The sequence below is a fragment of the Solanum dulcamara genome, chromosome 11 (assembly GCF_947179165.1).
Source record: "Solanum dulcamara chromosome 11, daSolDulc1.2, whole genome shotgun sequence".
Lineage (NCBI taxonomy): Eukaryota > Viridiplantae > Streptophyta > Magnoliopsida > Solanales > Solanaceae > Solanum > Solanum dulcamara.
In genome coordinates, this window is record NC_077247.1 from 50,446,724 (window position 1) to 50,453,020 (window position 6,297).

The following is a 6,297-nucleotide window of genomic DNA, read 5'->3' on the forward strand; positions in this document are numbered from 1 at the left end:
TGTGAGGTGTAGGTTCTCGAAAATCTGGTAATTATTATCGCATAGATTCTGTATTTGTATAATTGATAAATCTATTAAATATATAAGAATTAATCTAAATAGCAGTCCGTCCAACCGTGCTTAAATTAAAAATAGGCACCAAATGTATAATATATGTATATATAACCATATATAATCCATGTACATGACCTAGAAAAAGAAAATAATGAATTCGGAGGGCTATTAGTGTTAAGATTTCAAAAATATTTGGTAGGAATCTAATAACAAAGAAGTTTTTTGGTCAAGCGGTAGCAATAAAATTCGCTTAGGTTTAGCTATCCTTCTTGTTGAGGGTTTGATTCATCTTAGGCACATATAATAAAGTTTTTTAAAAATAAAATAAAATTAAAATAATAGGAACACAAAAACTTATAATCTTGGATCCATCTCAACCAAAAGACAACAGTTCCAACAACGCTTGCATTTTATTACTTCCTCCATTCCATATTACTTCTCAATTTTTTCTTTTACGCATCTATTAAAAAATTATAAATAAAAAATATATTTTTACTAATTTACCCTTTTAAGTCTTTTTAATATACTCTATTTATGAGCTTTTATCTACACAATTAATGCACTCTTTTGACTAGCTGTGCACAAGGGGGGGAGGGGGCAATGATTTCTTCCAACTTTACAATATTTATGCTTTCTTAAGGGTAAAATAAAATAAAAGATTAATTCTATCTTGATTTGTAAATTGATAAATATTTTTAATAATATATACAAGTAATATGAAAATAATAAGAGTGAGTAAAGTACAATAGTAACCTTGTTTATTGGACAATTGGGAGAGCAAACGTGATTAAATTTGCTTAGAGGAGATGAGGCCAAAGAAGGAAAAGATGAGGGTGACATAGGCAAATGTATGTCCTTAAGGAAACATACCAAATTCCCCCAGCCCCACAAATTCTGAGTTCCATTTTCCTCTTCCCTGAAACCGTAACTCCTCATCCGTAAAGTTCCTCTCCTTTTTTTTTTTTTTTCCGTTCTCGGAACGTTATTAACGTTAACCCTGGCCTGACTAGACGGAACCAATGACATAGAGACGCGCAATGACACGTTTAAAAATTCGATGACATGTGGCTCATTCGCGATAACATTTATAAATAAATGATGAAATCGATCAATTATTAAATGAGATTGATCTCATTATATTAAAGTATATATGTTTATCGTATATTTTATGATGATGACACATTATTGTCCGAATTTTCATATGATACTTATATAATTTATTGGGGTGTGTATGCAGAAATTCTAAATATCTTACACGTTGGATGGATCAAATTTGGGGGAAATCCATTCCCAAATTCCAGTCATGTCCTAATGTAGCCAAAATTCGATACGTATCGAAAACGGGAAGGGAAGATAGTGGTTTTAGAAAATGGAAGGAATATTCTCTGAAAGGATTTTGGAGAATATCCGTAAGCATGAATTAAAATACGGACAGTACTCAAGAAATATGAGAATTTAATTTTCTTCAAATGGTTTTCTGCATATGGACGTCAGTCAGGCTGGTTGGAAGTGTGAACGCAGTACTAGATTTTGAAAGAAAGAATGAAGAAAGCCAACTTACCCATAATTTCAGGCAAGAGATTAATTTAGCTAAAGTTAACTTGAAAATCCAATCCGTGAACAACATCTGCATGTGTCATATATACATACTTTCCCAATTCGAGCCAAGTTCAATTGAATTGAGTTGAGCCTAACCAAACATTTTACATTAAATTAAATTACCAAGCCAAGCAACTGACCTTTACTGGAATTTAAATAAACCTGAGTCTGTTAGAATCAAAATAATTAAGTGTCACGTGAAAGTTAGCAAAGCAAATTTCGGAAGATAATAAGTAAAACGATAAAAGAGAAAAATATTAAAAGAGACAGAAACATTTAATGAATTTTGGTCAATCTACCTAAATCATAATCCACAAGAGAAGATAAACAATTAACTATATAAAAGATGGTACAAAATTTTGAGTGAAATCTGTGAAGTTATTTCTCATTATTGTTGACTTTCCTTTAGCCTTTCTCTCAGCAGTCTTGTTATATCCTCCTTGATCCTCAATCGAACGATGTGATTTTCGAGTGTCATCTCTTTGCATTTGTGTTTCAAGTAAGTTTTGAAATTCTTCCATAAAGAAGGTAACTTCTCAATTAGCATTGTCACTTGAAATATGTCATGGACAACCAAACCTGCATAAAACATTACGGAAGTAATAACATACTTCAGGCTCGTTTGGTATGAGGGATAAGAGATAATTGATATTGAAATTAATTTTAGGATAGTTTTATATCATATTGGGTTGAGATAAAATCGCGAGATAACTTAGTTCCGAATCAACGATTCTCCGAAATTGTAGTATTATTTTTATCCCACATTGAGGATGAGATAACAATCTTGGGATAAACTAATCCCCGAATAACTAATTGAGATAACTTGTTCCCCTATTAAACGAGCCCTTGATACTTGCAACAAAGGTATTGTTTAAGTTTATACCTTAGCAAGGAAACCGTGGATAATAACTTGCAATTCTTGTGAACTTGGATAACGACATATTTGTCATCTTTCATTTTGAAGTCCAGAAATTAACGGATAATTATAAACTTCCTCAACCCGATATCCTCTATTTTGTACTTCTTTTTCAACGTATTCCATAAATTTTTTGAAGTCCATATTATTTTTAATCGACGAGGATATATATAATTATGATGAACAGAAAAGATGGGGGGGGGGGGGAGACTAGACCTTAACTCCCTATATACATCAGTAATTGCTTAACAAAAACAAGCCAGGAAAAGAAGAACGACGAAGCTTCACTTGCTAAGCATTCTCAAAGTTCTCTAGGCTACAAATTAGTTAAAAAAAAATTGGCCTTATCATATCTGATCCTCATGTTAGGCATTTGTATTTTATCCAAAAATAAAGACTTTTTTCCCCTTCCGGAATTTGATCAAAGTTGTTGTATAACATAAGATTACTAAGGTTTGTGGCTAATTTAGCTAGGAAATCCGCCACCATGTTGGCTTCTCTCTAGCAGTGAGAGAAAGAAATCTCAGTATTATCAATCAAGTTAGTAGTGTCTTCAACAAACAACCTTCAAGTCTATATTGTTCGAGGTCTTTTCCTTCATCATAGTTACTATCATGAATGAATCCATTTCCACAATGCCTTTAGTGTAGTCTCTGTTCTTCAGCTATTTTGCTGCAAACTGTCCAGTCATGGCTTCATCACTATTATGATCCTTGCATTGCACTGGGGCAGCAAAGGTAAAGAAAAAAATTTCTTTGTCGTCTCTTTCTATACCATCAATACCAGCTTTCCCGTTGGGTTCAAAGTAGCTTCCATCAGAATTGATTGTTATCTGATTAATTTGTGGCTTAGTCCAGGTAATTGTTTTGGCAATTACTTTTGGTCTAAGCTTCTGTACTAGTTCACACATTTGATGCCATTGAAGCTCCATTTTTTACATAGAGAAAGATTTGTCCATAGCAGCCTTCATATACCATGAAATTTGTTGTTCTATTCCTCTAATGTAGACTTTCTTTTGAATCCCATATTTACAAGAGCATATGGTCTTCCAAATTTGCCAGCAAATCACAATTGGTGTCACCTGCATTATCATCCTATGAATGCTATTGACCTCGGAAGTCTGCCACCACTTCTCCAGAGAGCTTTTCATTGGCCTGCTTTGGTATTTTATCCCCAATGGATGACCAAAAATTTTCACAATTTTTGTACTGGCTCACTGGTATATAAAGGCTGGGGTTTCTTATTTCTGTCATATCTGTTGGAAGCATAATAACAATAATTAATAAATACTGAAGATTTTAATTCTTCAAATTGGATATTTCAGATTTAATAAATCAGTGAAGTTTTTTATCTTCAAACTGACTTTTTATTTATTACAAATAGATGTATAAATCGATGAAGTTTTTATATCTTCAAATCTAGTGAGTATTCAAAAGGAGTAGAGAATCACACATATTTTAATCTCTAAAATCGGAATAGAATCAACAATTGTATTTAATAAACAATTATAGAATATAAAACTAAGTTTCTTAAACTTGTTATCCTTGTTGTATTTGAAAATTAAATATTGTAAAACTTTAAATAAAGTATAATCAGAAATGGAGAAGAAATAAAATTATATCCGAGCCTGCTAAATTCACAATATGTTTTTAAGAAACTTAATTCTCTCCTAATACCTCAGCTATTTTCTCCTGAAAATAATGGATAAACCACACTGGTATACAAAGAGTATCCAAATTTCACTTAGAACGAATTGCTTTGCTATTGCATGAAATATTGTGGTACTTTTTATTTTCTTACAAAATATAGAAAAAAAAAGAGTAAAATTTTCATAAGGAAAAATCAGAGGAAGCAGAAATGTATTTATTGTTAACAAATGATAGTTTTTGAACATGTGTTATATTGTGTCTTATTGAAAAAGTTACAATTTATTCGATGTGAAAAAATATTATTTAAATTGCATCATTTCTCCTAGTGTCTTTTCAAGAAAACACTTTCATTGATCATTCACATCTCTTGTACTTGGACCGAAGCTACAAGCATTGTCCTAAGGGAATCAAATTAACTCCTCTTCACCGAAAATTTTCACCTATAAATAGGTAAAGTTAAGGAAAAACCGTATAAAATGAACCCTTTAAACAAATTATTTACCACTCCATATCCTTTTCCTAATAACTCCTTTATATACCCCATCAACCAAACTAATTACCCCTGTATCATTTTTAATTATTTTTAAATTCATGTGTTGACGTCAGCGTCCACCCTATATGATACCGATACCGATAGAGTATCACAGAGGATTAAGCTCAGTTTTATATGATATCGATATAGTATCAACATACCGACGGAGTATCAAAAAGAATATATTTACTAATCATTAATTTAATAAATAAGATTGTGATTTTTAATAATTTTCTCTTAATTGTTTTGTTTTTATTTTTTTTAAAAATAACTCAATTCTATATGATACCGATAAGGTATCAATATATTGTTATGGTATCATTGAGGATTTTAAAAGTGTTTCATTAAGGATTTTCAATATCATTATAATATACGAATATACTGTGGTAGTATCATTCAAGTAATATCGAATGACTTAGGATATATATATATATATATACTAGGATGGTATCATTCAATATTTGTATGAGACGATCCTTAATGATTATATGAAATAATCCTTAATGATACCATGTCAGTATATGATGTTTTTCATAGAATTGTAGCTGAAGGATTGAAGTAGACATCAATGATACCATGACAGTATATAGATATAATGTGGTGGTATCATTAAGGATTGAAGCAGCCTCAATGATACCATGTCAGTATATTATTACTGAGACAGTATCTTGCTCGCGAATCTCATGCATTGAGGGGTATGAATTGTAAAAAAATATTTATTTGTAATTATTTTGCTTTTATGGGACATTAACTTAGTTTTTCCTTTTAAGTTAATTACACTAGACTCCCTTATTTGTCGAACTGCTAGTGCTAGCTAGCATGATAATTCTAATTTGTTAATTTGGTACACCCAAATTATTACTATATTGTTGCCAATTTATTGTATCAAGTTAAAGAAAGTACAACTTATAAAAAGCGAAAGATTTCGTTAATTACTTGAAAAATTGCAGTCATAGATGGATCTAACTAGACTCATAAATCATAATTACAGAATTCACGTGAAATCATAGCTTACCTTGTAGATTCGCCCTTGTCATATACAAAAAGTGGAGACCTTAAGTTCACTAATTATATACTAGTACGTTTTATATAAAACAATCCTAATGTCAAACTTTTCAGTTACTAATTAAAGTCGGTGAACCTTATTGAAATCTATATATAATATAAAGTCAAATATAAATAAGGTGATGTGACATATCTCTAAAGTCATCATTTATATTTATTTTTTTTCTCCTTTTTTGACATTTTTCTCTATTTTCTCTTTTTTAAAATTAAAGAATTAATTATATTCTATCTTATTTATGAAGTTTCATTAATTTTTTTAACAATCATATTAATTAATTGTGTATAAGTTATTATATTAATTATTATATAAATTATTTAAGAATTGAAAAGGCCACTCCACGTCTTCTCCTTTCCTAATTTCTTTCAACTCTTTTTTTAATTTTCCACTTTCTATTTTAATTGTTGTGATATATACACTAATATAAAATAAAAAGTGATGTGACATTTTTTTAGATCAAGAAATTTATTTTATTTTATTGGGC